At 38.7% G+C, this 13,735-nt stretch overlaps 1 protein-coding gene across 8 annotated transcripts in view; it reads right to left on the reverse strand.

Annotated features, from left to right (window-relative positions):
• The window catches only part of SOX6 (SRY-box transcription factor 6), a 370,303-nt gene that overhangs the window by 74,463 nt on the left and 282,105 nt on the right, over nucleotides 1-13,735 (reverse strand). The gene's annotated exons all lie outside the window — the stretch shown is intronic.

The following is a 13,735-nucleotide window of genomic DNA, read 5'->3' on the forward strand; positions in this document are numbered from 1 at the left end:
GTCTCTCTCAGTTACAGTCACGTAAATTTGGAGAAATGCTACAGACTTAAAATACATGCACCAGTGCAATAAAGAACTAACTTGCCTTCAGGCATATGTGCATTAAGGTGCTCTTAAGATCACTTCTGTTTCGTTTGCAAACTGTATTTCTTGTTCTTCTGACCTCCTCCTGCTTTGAGACAATGAATTAGAAATGGCCATCAGAACAGCTCTCTCTGCTTTGCTGCCTGAATGCAGGATCTCTCATGCAGACATCACCCCTGAGACCAGATCATGCCCCTCAGAAATCAAATGGCTTTGATTTCATTGAATTATGACAATTAAATACAATCTCTCAGCAACTGCATGTTCACAACCTATTTACTGTAAAGCTGTAGACAGAGCAAAGAAAGAATGCTTAGAGCTCAAATGAATTATCAATCACTGCAAGGGGCTCAGACAATGTACATAATTTGGCACCCGGCAGTTGTCTCTGTAATATTGTGTTTGTTTCCCCTTAGGAAGTAAAGCTGATGGTTTATTAGTTTTACAGCACCTTGACAAGTTTTCAAGATAAAATGTCACCCCGTCAACATATGAAGCTGCTGGGAATTTTTCATGAGAATGAAAATAGTGAAAGAAAAGTTCACTTTCTGCAAAAAAAAAATAATTTCAGAAACATATCCTGAAATTTTTACACAACTAAAGTTTAGACGGTACTTTAGATATTTTATATCACCATAGAATACATGTAACATTGTGTCTATTCAAAGAAAGTGATACTCATCTCACAGTGTCAGAGAGCATGATATTTAAATCAGACTTTCAATTTTTTCCAGTGTCACTGGTTCAAAAATCTAACACTGTAAAGTATAGGTACTGATCCTCAGTCCCCTAGAGAGAAAACTAAATTTTTGCCATGTCAGAAAAGAACAAAAGGTTGACTAAAAGCTGACAGGGGGAAAAGAGTAACAGCTACTAAAGCACACAAACAAAGAAAACAAAATTTTAAAACATATATAGAGAATTGAAGGCCTTCTGTGTCAATATGGAGCTCTTACTTTCTGAAGAACAATTCCCTTGCTAAGTCATTGACTGGAAGGAGAGGCAAAAATCCTCACTGATTTGCTGGCCATGTCACACCTCATTTCACTCTTTTTATTTTTTTTTCCCTTTCCAAACAGACTGAGTGTTGGTCTTCTGAGAATATGATGCTAAGCCACTTTTCCTGTAGAGTTTTTAAACTGGGCCTCTGAGAAAGGTTTTGATCCAATTCAATGACTGAAGTAATACCTTTGTCCATCTGAGCATTAAATGGCCCATTGAAATACAGCTTAGTTAGAGAGAATTTCAGTAAATGGTGCTTTCTAATTTTTTTTATTATTATTATTATTATTCCTTTCCCAACAGATTACAGCCTAGATCTGAAAATGCAGTTCAATCACTTTTGCTTGCCTCTTAGGTCAGGCCTTTAGTCAGTGTTAATTAAATATAACCCCTTCAGAATACTGGAGGTTAAATGAGAGCAACAAACTGGTCTTCTTCAAATATTACCTCACGCTCTCCAAAAAGCTGTATTTTGCTTGGGAGGGCCCTTGTTTTAACACATTGGTCTTAACAATAAAATATTTACTGGGAGCAGGGAGGGGGAAAGGTATGCTAAATGCTATTTTATGCAACAGCCAGTAATCACTAAACATTAAACACCTATTTCCATGCAATAGACTATGTCTATTGTGTTTAAATAACACACATCATAAAGGAAAGTGCAGCAGCAGACAATTTAGGCTGTAGCAGCACATACAGCAGAATTTTCGACTTGATAAAGTGAAACTATAAAGAGCCGATGCATAAGTCAGACAGCTTCCATACCTAATATCCTTCCCTGCAGCTATTAGAAGTTCACATTTTTGTCTCTAGTAGGCATGCACATTAGTTTACCTACAATTTCCTGTATTCAGTCACATTTTGTTATCTGTTCCCTACAATTTGACTAGAGCATGAAATTGGAAAGTAGCTGAAATTGTCGTTTTTTCATCTTAGTGATTTTAAATTAAAAAAGGAGGCTTTTGCGCAGGCCATTTGTTTGCTGCTTTGTAAAACAAAGTTTCCTAAAGTATTCATAATAATTTTACTATCAGGTGAAAGCAAGCTTTTTAACACATGGCAATTAGTCTTGTCTTTCTGAACATGACTTTACCGTAAATACTCCTCCTTGACTATCCCTTTGTCCCAAGATTCCTTAGAAGAACGCAACCAAGCGATAATTCAGCATTATTGCTGCTCCACTGCACTAATCGCTTCAAGCGCAGCGAGGACCCTATGTTTACTGCCACAAGGCTCCTCCAGCCTCCCGGCCCAAGGCAGGCTTCCCAGCCCAGCAGCATCCAGATGTCAGGAGGAGTATCCAGGTCCTGATGCAGCATGCTGCTCCATTCCAGTATGGCCCAAACATCTGTTTCGTCTGCTGGCGCCCAACCTGCCGGATACACCGAGGCGGCCGCGCAAAGCAGGGGAGTGAGGGAGGCCAGGAGGGAAATGCTGCAGTTGCACAGCTCACTGTACATACCCCGAAAAATTCTATGTCAAGCAGATATCAGGAAGGACAATGTGATAATTAAAAAAAAAAATTAAAACCCAGTCACTTCATACACAGCATATATTTAATATTTTTCCCCCTAGTGGGGCAACAGCCCAGAACTCATTAGCTTCTCATCTTACTAACTTCACTCTGGTTGAATTCTTTGTGGAGTAAAAAAAGGACAAAAATAAGGAAAAGCACAGAAGCACGTAATACAAAGTGCTCGTTGTGCTTATAGCAACTGCTCTTTATAAAAAAGAAAAAAAAAATCAGCCAAAACCACAACTTAAAAATGAGACAAACTTAGGCATCTCCTACATATTTATAATTTCCTATAGATAGTAACTGAGGGGCTCAAAAACAATAAGCATCTTTTGTCTAAAAGAAAGGAGTATGTAAACATTGACACTTTATCTTGAGGCACGACAAAAACAGCAAACATTTTAGTTGATCTAGATTAAGTTCTGACAAGGAATAAAGGAGTGCTAACTGTTCTCGTCTCTCTTGCTTTGTGTATCTATTCTCTTGTATTTTCGCTCATGACAATAATGCAATAGTTGCCTGCTCCCATGCAAATTCTTTGAGTTGTTTATGAAAGCAAGATCAAAGCCCAAACTGAGAGCTCCTCTTTTTTCCCTGCTGTATTTTTCTCCAGAGGAGGACCTAATGAGAGGCTGTTAAAGCAGGAATGTTGAACTCTCACAGTGCAACCTCCCAGCTCACCCTTTCCCTGGCCAGCCTGGGGACACAGCTCACCTCGGGAGCACCGAGGGTGGGAGGCAGAGAATTCTCTTTTGTTCCACCTCGGCATGGGGTGAGCACCTGGATCCAGGAAGGAGGAATCATTCCCCAGACCTTCCATTTAAACACTCTCTGGGCACCTGAACAAGTCACCATCTTCCCTGTGCTCCTCCTGAAATGGATCCGCTGCTGCTGCAATACCACTGCACTTGAACTAGGTACATTTGAATACAACCATCAGGTAGTCCTAATAAATATAAATGTGGGCATTAATAAAACCACTGTTCTAATAAAATATTGTAAATATAAAGAAAAAAATACTTCATCAAATAGCTATCATCATTTCCTCTGCAGCAGGATAGAAGAAACATCAGTAAAACCTTTCCCTTAAGCACAAAGATTTGCATTCCTTCATTTAATGCTGTCGGATGACTGATATGCTACTTTTTTGATCAAAATTCTCCTGTTATTTGTCATGCACAGGAAAGAACACAATAGCCTTATCTGTGTTGTTCTCCCAGATTGTATACGGTACTACACATCTTGAAAATTTGCAAAGAATCTTCAACATTTTTTATTATTTTACAAAATAACTGTGAGACGCTCTGCTTAGATACCTTTGGTAGAAAGCCAGTCACAGCAAAGGGAAACTGCATTTGCTTGAAAAAGTAATTTGAAATTTCCAGCAGATTATGTTTTTCAAGAAAAAAACATGAAATGTTAAAGATAAATCTGTATGTGATTTTTTTCTATATTTGCTACTATTAGAATTTGCTATTGGCATTTTTGTAGCATAAATTCTTCCTTATGACAATTGAGGATAGCACTAAAGGTAACAGACTAGCGTTCACCTAGGAGAGGAAGCAAGGACCAGGCAGCATGGCTCCAAACATACCTGCAAACCAAGGCTCTGGTGTTTTAAACTCCTCTTGTATCCAAAGAAAGTGAATAAGCATTACTTACTTAAAGTAAAATATATCCAGATCTATCAGAAAAATAAGAAAATATAACCAGATGGTTGCATGAGAGTGGAGGTTTTTTCATTCACTTTATGATATCCTAGTATTACCTTCTCTGCTGCACTGTAAATTAGATTATTCATAAGAAGAATTTTAAATGTTTTCTGGTATTCTTTCAGAAGCTCTTCCTTAAAACTCTGGGTTTTATCCCTTACTGCTAATATGAAGTATTTTTTACAGTAAATGTGAGATGTCTATATGAAAAGCATCTACCTCACAAATTCAGAGAGTTTCACACACTTCACCTATAAAAATGTCTTCTGCACTAAAGCTAGAGTAAAAAAGGAGGAGGACCCCCAACACAAGGGGAGAAAAATTATATGATTGAAAAGCAATTAATTACAGTAAGTTTGCTGAAGGGATGATAGCTATCAAAGCTTTTCAAATTTTGCATTTCAGAATTTCTGATATTTCTTTCAAAAAATGTTAACACATAGATGGGCTTTGTGAGAAAAGTCAGGAGTTTTATTCAATCTCATGTCAGCAGGATTACAAGCAATTATGAGTAGCTGCTTGTTGAGCTGTGTGAAATGAGTTGGTGAATGAGTTTCCTAGTGAGCACATGTCCATGTCACTGGTACGACTGCCAGCAACGCAGACAATCTTAGTTGAAGGGGTCTAAAAACATCATTATTCTCCTAATCCTATGGGAGATGCTTGTGCAATTGTTGCTTCTAGTGTACGCATTCTATGTCTGTTACTCTGGTGGCACACAGGAAAACTGAGGCATAAGCAAGAAAAAAGGAAATCAGGACACGGGGAAAGAAAAAATAAGGGGCAGTAAACCTTCTCCTGATATATCTCCTGAAATCTGCCATAGATTGGTGGGTTCATTCCCTCTCTGACCATCCAGATGGAGAAATTGCTTAACGTGACAATGCAGAACTGTGCAGACAGAGAACAAGGAAACTGAGCAGTCACCACTGCTAAGCACACTGAGAGGCAAAAGCTCAACAATTAAATTCCTCCGTGCTCCCATGACAGAATAACGAGACACCATCGCTGCAATAAACGGGTGCAAGTCAGGCAAAAGGAAGAATCCCATTTAAACTGCCTCTCCCAATTCCCACATCTGAATCCCCATCTTGTGAGAAGATGCTGAGGCAACTCCACATTTAAGAGCTGAATATTTCAAAGTGCTGCTTGGGATTTGAAACTGCAATGTTTTCTTACTTTTATAAGAGAGACAGTTCCTGTGGTAGCTCGCAGCCATTCTACAATTTTCACTAGCAAAAATGGACAGAAGACAGGGATATAATAAATATATACTGGCTCTACTGATCAGGAGAAGCTTTATCAGTCAGCTGGGGCACATCTGGGAAAAAAAGTCACTCAGGTGCATCTCTAGCATCCCATTCAATTAACATACCATTAAAAATGGTTTGTCCCTGTTCAGCCTGCTGCGTTACCTGATAAGTCAACATAGTTAAAATGTATATTTAAATGCAGAAAACAGTGAAATGTTTTCTTTGTGAAGCAGAAAACAAGCCCCGCTTACAGGTATTTTAAAGCATTAGAAATAATTGTGCTTTACAGGTTGCTTAGCAGATCGCTCACACTGATCTTTTACCGTATATTTTGAACTTTCATGCACCTTCAAGGAAAATTAAATAATTTTCTTATAGGAAGTACACACAAAATTATGCAAAACATATTCAAATGGTGTTTATAAAAATTACATCTAAGAAAAAAAATCACATTTGCACCTCAAAACCAGGTAACTGGGAACTTACTATTATAAATTCATTGGAAGATGATGTATTTTACACCAGTAAATGTGAATTTGGCGTAAGATTGTTGTGCTTTCTGAACTGCAGTGGGTGTGATGATACTTCAGCAGCAGTGCTGGGGCTGGGTTAAACAGGTTATGAGGCCTGAACAACCCTCCCCTAGGTGCTGAAAACAGCAGCAGAAGAGAGGGCCTGTACTGGATGAATTACCCTGGACAGTTCACAGAAGTGTTATTAAATAACACTGTTATTTACTGGTTAAACCTGGTGACTTGTTCTGTGTCTAGAGCCTAGCACAAATGATTCAACTCCATTGAAAGGACTTTGCCTCTCTAATTTCTCACGTCACTTCCAAAAATGCCAGTGGGCCTGACAGCACACTCTCACTATTCCTACACCTGAAATACTTTTCCATTTGCTTTCATGCTTCGCTATAATTCCTGACCAACACCAAAATACGTGCCCTATTATGTCTACTTCACTAGATTTTGTGACAGATTCTTTTAAGTCTCAAATAATTCCTTAATGCTGAAATTTAAGCGTGATGTGTGATCTTCTTGTACGCCTGAAGACGCTCCTCCCTCCTATCTCTTTCTCAGGACTGACATGCAAACCCTCTGCTGTGCCTCCAGCCATATGTAGCCTTCATGCTGAGTCTGAGGAACAGACAGATGAATCCAATGCTTTCTAGTTAGGACACTTTTCTAGTCCCTCAACCATATGGATTCTAAAAACGTCACAGACCAAACATCTTTTAAACAAGCAGTGCACTGAAGGCCACACCATTCCTATTTCACCATCTGTAAAGCCTCTTCAACTTGGTGATAGCATTACCTACAAACTGGTTTGATGAGTTTTATCTCATTTTCTATGAATTTCCCTCTTTTTTTGAACTGGGTCAGTGGGAGGGCATATGCTCTTCTAATCAAAGACCCTCAGAAATGAAGCAGGTGATGATATCTTTTGGGTCCAGGCATCTTTAAGAGAATTTTTCTGCTTTCTCTGAGCACACACGGGTGTGTTAGTTTATACCTAGAAGCTCTAATCTAAACCACCCTGGTTATTAGAGCTTTTAGTTCAGATGAAAGGTAAGTTTTCTTTTTCTCTAGCAATTAGTCAGGATGGAATGATAATACTGGCATGTATTATTTTCCTTTGTGCATAGACCTGACTTAAAAGACATTTTTGTCTTTAATCTGGTTCCTGCTTAGTTCCTAAACAACCAAACACGTTAACACCATCACAGGAAAAAATCCTTCGTGTTTGTAATTTGTAGCCAAATTAAGCAGCTTGCTCTATGGTTATCAGAAGTATAATAAAATTCCAGAAACATACTCACTTGCAGCTAATTCCTGTAAGGCACACACCATATACATTTCTAGAAAGCTTGAAGGAATCCAACTGCCAGCTCAGAGTATGCCTCACAGCCAGCCTATTCCCCAAAGGGATGCCACAGTTTTAAAAGAGATTTAAAAAACGTGCTCATTCCCTGATGGCACTCTGTAGTACTGGTGCCTCTGGTGCTCTGTCAGTAAATGCAGCAGTAACTTATTTGCTTCTTACTGGCTTCTGAGTGAATACATACCCCAGGGAGGCAGCTTTGCAAAGCACAATGATTTTAAAATAGAGCTTGGGCTTTCAGCAAGGGGCAGCCAGTGGTTAAGGCAGCAAGAACATCTTGTTGATGCTGGGGGCTCAGCCTCTCCCAGTCACTTGGGCTCCAGTTTCTGCCTTGATATAGACTGAAGAGATTCAGGAAATCTCCTGCCATCCAGCCTACAAGCATGATATCCTTTTAAACATACAAGTTTCCTGATAAGTGAGTTGATGTCTGCACCACTTAGGATCTCAATGGTAAATTCTCCCTGGAACAGCATATGGGCTTGGAAGGCAGCTGTCCTGCTTGGTGAGATCTAAGGGTGCAAAAGGTGGGAATCCTGCCAGGAGCCTCATCCCTAGCTGCCAGATTGAAAAATCTTCCCTCTTGGGAGAGGAGAACAGGAGCAGGACAGAAGCAGAACCCTTCCCAGGGTGGAGGAGGGGTTGGGCATCTGAAGGGAGGAGAAGGAGAGCTGTGCCAGGCTGGGTGACAGTCTGGTGGCCACCGTCCTTCCTGCAGTGGGAGGAAGGAAACACCAGCCCAGGAATGAACCTGGGTTTGCCTAGAACTGCTACAGACTATAGGAACAGTCTCTTTCTTAAACATTGCTATAAATTTTTTATTAAATAACATGACCCCGTTCCAGTAGGCAAGAAGGAGTGTAACAAAGACATGCTCTTTAGAGCAGTTATTGGAGGTGCAGGGCATGAAATGGGTGAGAAAAGGCTCTTGCAGCTGCAGTGCTGCTGCACCAGGCTGATTACTCTGGCCAATGGCTCTGTTTGTTTGTCTGACCATTTTTGCCAACTAGAAGAGAAGAGGGAGACTCCTTTTCCCTGTGATGTTACTGGGGGATCTAGGAAAATCCTCCTGAGGAAAAAGTTAATCATAAGAGATATTTTACTGCAAAAATTCTCAATTTTGATGGGCTGTCCTTTCCTGATGAAAATCACTTTGCCAGATAATTCAGGGCTGAAGATGAGAAGGACTAGGAGAAGACAGAGTACTAAGAAATTCTGCAAAGAAAGGAGGTCATATGGTAAAATATTGACTCCATGACATCATTTTCATTGATACTGCCACTGATATAATTCAACTTGATAACACAGATATTACATACAGAGACATAAACATTGAAGTAGGGGAAGGCACAAGTATAACTATTTCATTGATTTTAATTAAATTTTCCTGACTATTGCAAGGTTGGCATATTTTTAATTTTATTTCCATTAAAGGGCATGCTTGGTCTCTCAGAGCCTTAATAAAATCTTCTTTCGACCTCTCTCCTTTCTCTGCTACAACGTAAATTTCTACATGAGAAAAGGACCAAAATATGTAATTTACTACTTCCATATGCTGAAATTTGCACACACCATCCCCTTAATTTAGACCACTATTCACTGTATCATAATAAGGAACATTCTGTTAAAATATGTCCACCTAGAGCTCAGTAGTCTTTGAATGCTAGATAAAATCATTCTATAAGGCTAATGAAGACAGAAACTCTGCCTGTAACAATATTAAGTTTGTTTTCTCTAGTGATTTGAAGAAGTGAGCAATCTGTCAGTAATACATTGAGGGAAATTACTTGTCTTGTAGGAATTCCCGCTGACAGTCACTCACTCACAGTGCTGACCCAAACATCTACCCGCTGACAAACAAATTACAGTGTCTAACTTTGAAAAGGTAACTAGCTGTTTTTAATTTTTATTAGTCTCACCAAATCTCTCTCATATTTACCCAATCCCTATTCTTCACTGTGTTAAAAAAAGGGGGAGAAAGGGAGGGAAGAAAGAAAGAAAATGGAAAAACCCATGGTATCTTGCATTTGAAAAAATTATTACTGCCTACATCCGAGAGTGTTATGTCAGATAAAACTGTTAAACTGTGTCTAACCAACATTAAGACTGGCAGCCCTGCCAGTGACTGACTGGGTGAGTGAACACATTACTGAGACAGCATTGTAGAAATTAATTTTCTCCAATAAAGTGATTTTTAAGGCTCATATATTTCACAATCTAAACATATGTCACTGTTTCATAAACAAAATAAATGGATTAAAATAATACATTACCAATATGCTGACACATGGAGATATTTTAATTAGAAATACTTAAGCTGTGTGATATTTAACTGCTATATTTGTTGAAGAGGAGCATGCATCATTTAGTAAGACATAAGGCAGGTACATCACTTTGCATGATGTGGTACCAGAGTGGGACCAAATCACCTCCAGTGTGAGCTCTCACTATCAGATCACATTAGCCCCGCTGAAAAATCGTGTTAAGGTTACAACAAACAGAGGAGACTGCATAAGAGCAGCTGTCCACTAAAACAACTTCTTCATTGAAATAATAAGTCACCCTGATTCTGGTTCCTGAGAATAATATTTCTTTATAAAGGGACACGTTTAACAACTTAGCTATTTAAAGGCCATATTTACATGACTGTCGCATTACATTGGCCTCTTTCCTGCATTCTTCTTGACTTACTTTGAGGACCAGCACTAAAATAGCTGAGGAAAGCAAATGTCAACTATGCCCTGAAATTTATACGTGTGAGAGAATTGGAATAAGTAGAAATGTAATATATTGTTTACTGTACGAAGTGCCCTCTGTTCTCTAAAGGTCAAAAGCATTGTAACCTTGGAGTTACAGTTTCTGATTGTTCCCAGGGTTAAATACATTATCAAAATTAATGGTTCAAACCCCTCAACCTTCAGATATATGAGTATTCATGCCTCCATCTGCTGAACTGTTCAACTAAAAATAGCATTCTTTGGCCTTCCCTCTACTAATATTGTGCCCCTGAGGCAGGCTATGCAATGCTTCAGCAGTACACTGGATCTGCACCCAGCAGTATAAAAAAAGGTCATTTACTTTGTCTGCAACTAGAAGAGAGTATGGAGGAGTGGGATAAGATGGGAGGGCAGAAAACAAATAGGCAAATATGTGTTTAGTTAAAATTTTCTCTTTTTTTTTTTTTAACTGTATTATAAAAACTTCAGGTTCCAGGAACACAGCTGCAACTATAGTTAAGATTCGCCAAGGTTCATTAGTGTTATAAGTGATAAATTCTGAAGGACAAATTACACAAATAGTTTGGGGAAAAGTTATGAGGGAAAGCTTTTTTGTTTTGCTTTTTTTTCCTAGAGCTCACTTTGTTTAGGAATAGCTCCAGCTAGCATCATTGTAATGTTCCATTTCTATCAACAGTTTATCAGTCGTGGTTGAGAGAGTTGCGACACTTCCTTATTTATCTCCTAGACAGCTTTGTAGAAATTTGTAAGAATGAAGGCAGGGGAGATTTTTAAACCCTAAAAAGCATATAGTAGCATTCGTTGTTTGAAAGTAAGGACATACAGGTGCCACCTCTGCCACCACTGTGACCTCCCAGTAACCAGGTTCCTGCTACCAGCAGCATAAGGGCTGAAAAACCATTTCATGATCAAGTCCATTCATCGAGCAAGATTGCTGGCCACACATCTCTAGGATCTGTTAATATCAGTGCAACCATTTGACAGCTTGGGAAAAAGTTTGGGGAAATGGGAAAGGGGGAAAGCTCTAGAGAAGGTATATGTGAAGAGGACCAAAAGGAAAATTATTGACAGGTTTTACAGCTCATATTGGTTAATTAAAGCAAGAAGCTTTTCTTACACACAGGTATCAGAACTGTTTCACATGCCACAGGTGTGTTTGGTAATAAATCTGCAAACTATTCACTTACAATTGTCTGAGGCTGGAGGGGTGAACAGAAATAGCTTGTTTTTTTCTGATCAGACTATACCTAGAGAACTGTTCCCTCATCATCTAGATCCTGTGTCATGCCAGGGGTCCTAACAAGGCTTGGTCCTGTCGTGCATATTATTTAAATTCTTGGCTGATTTGTTGAGGAAACTGGTGAGATGGGGCTGAGATGTCAACAGGAAGTATGGAACACAGAGTTTTAAGCCTTTTTACCAAGAACATTGTCAATGACACCTTCATGAGATCAGTACACAGATCAAAAGAAACTATCTGGTATCAACCCAAAGCAGAGCAAGCCACCAATTCAGGAACCTAGACTGGATAAAAGTGTGGTAGTCACTATTTCACTTCAGGATACTGAAAGCTACAAGTGAATATTAACAGTATTTACCATGAGCTGATCAATGTGATCAAAAATCTAAAGAGAAGATGGGTCAAACTGGTCTGTTGTTAAAGGAGAACTTTTTTTTCTTTTTTTTTTTAATGCACTACCCATGTAAGTCAAACTAGTTACTTGAGAAACTGCTGTATATTATTTCAGTAAAGTTTTTTGTACTCACAGAGATACATAATCCACTGGTGAACACAAACATAGAATTCAGAGAAAGTACATTTCAATAACAATAGCTTGAATAAGTCAGGCAAATCATTAATTAGCAATTGCCCACTGCAGTATCATCCTCTGTGAAATAATTGCTATTGCTAAATGACGTACCTGGCAAAAAAATGGTTCTCCGTTCTATTAGATTTAGAGCTTGCACAGAAGTTGCCCTAACACACAGGAAGATGAGAACAAAAATTTGCTGCTACACTCATACCTGGAGCATGATCATCCAAATAAAAGAAAACATAAGTAGAAAAAAAGGGGAGATTACAAGATCAAAGCTGGCAGAATTTCCTTAGCTGGATACAGATTATAGAAAATAATTTTGGAATTAACAATACTGCCCTGGTAAAGTTGAAATGTTAGAGCTACTGCAAAACTCTTTTACTTGACATAGCTTTCCCTCCCCAGGTTCTCCAAACATGGATATTACACACACACTCACATGTAGAAACAAAACCAAACCTGCAAATAAATTAGCTATTTCTCCCACTGCCTGAAAGGAACAGAGATTGGTTTTGTGATCAGTATTTTTAAGCACTTGGGAAATACTCAGATACCATGGTCACAGCATTCACGTAAATAAATAAGTGGGTGGGGTGCATGGAAGAAAGGAAGCAGAACAGAGAAAGAAGGGGGAAGGGAAGCAAAGATGGAAAAATGAGCTGAAATGCTACACCCCTAACAGTCATCATGACACATCAGGTATAACAACAATTTCTCTCCAACAAACACACCCAAATAAGTGCTCATTTAGGGAACACAGAGAATTGACACAAAGAGAAAATTAATAGTAGGAGTAAATAAAATTTAGTTCAGGCACTTTAACAATCTGATGAGCAGGTATCAGCCAAAGGTTAAGTGTTCTGTTATTTAGGCTCTTATAACCATGAAACATTAAAGGTTTTGAAATCTCATAGAGATGAAATTCAAACAAAATAGAAAAGGGAGGAAACACACAAACAAAAAAATTCTTTTACAGCAAATATGCCTAAATGGAAATTCAGAGCCCCAAGCCTGAATGTTCCTGAATTTACTAGCACACATTTTTGCTGGTTGTTTTCTCTCTAATATTTCTCGTCATGTTTAACAACTCAGTCTATCATTTCTGCAAATTAATGAAAATGTATTATTGCTGTAGGTTCAGATCAAGTCTGATGTGCAAATATGTGGGTCAAGTTACAAATGGATCATGTAAAAGAAAAGAAGCAAGAATGTCTGTGGTTTAGATCCCATTTCTTTGACAGTTGAACAGTTTTCATCCTTTCCTGCCTTGCAGTCTTGTGTAGGCTCACTATTTGTTTTAGTGCATTTCAAAGGCAGCAAAAATACTCTCTCTATTCACAAAGCTGATTTCTGCAGTATTTTCCCAACTAAAGCTAATGAGACTTTTGCTTCAATAAGTAGTCATATGGCTTTCTAAAGATACCTGCTATTTTTCCTTCTGAGAAACTTCCCTTTGGTTTCAATCCTGTCCAAGGTACAGTCTTAACATCACATTATTATGACCCAAAACTATTTTTCAGAGATCTTTGCCTGCAGAGTCAGGGTGTTCACTTTTCAAATGTTGATTTGAGGTTAGGTCAGACCTAAGCTCAAGGAGACTTTCTTGTCAGCTCTGGACCACCAATGTGCAGGTGGTCCCATTTTTGCTTATCCTAAGTTAATTTGGCAAGAATAACATCATAGGGTAAAGAGGAAAGGATTTTTAATTTGCTTTAAGCCCTCTGGAAAA

The sequence above is a fragment of the Camarhynchus parvulus genome, chromosome 5, assembly GCF_901933205.1.
Source record: "Camarhynchus parvulus chromosome 5, STF_HiC, whole genome shotgun sequence".
NCBI lineage: Eukaryota > Metazoa > Chordata > Aves > Passeriformes > Thraupidae > Camarhynchus > Camarhynchus parvulus.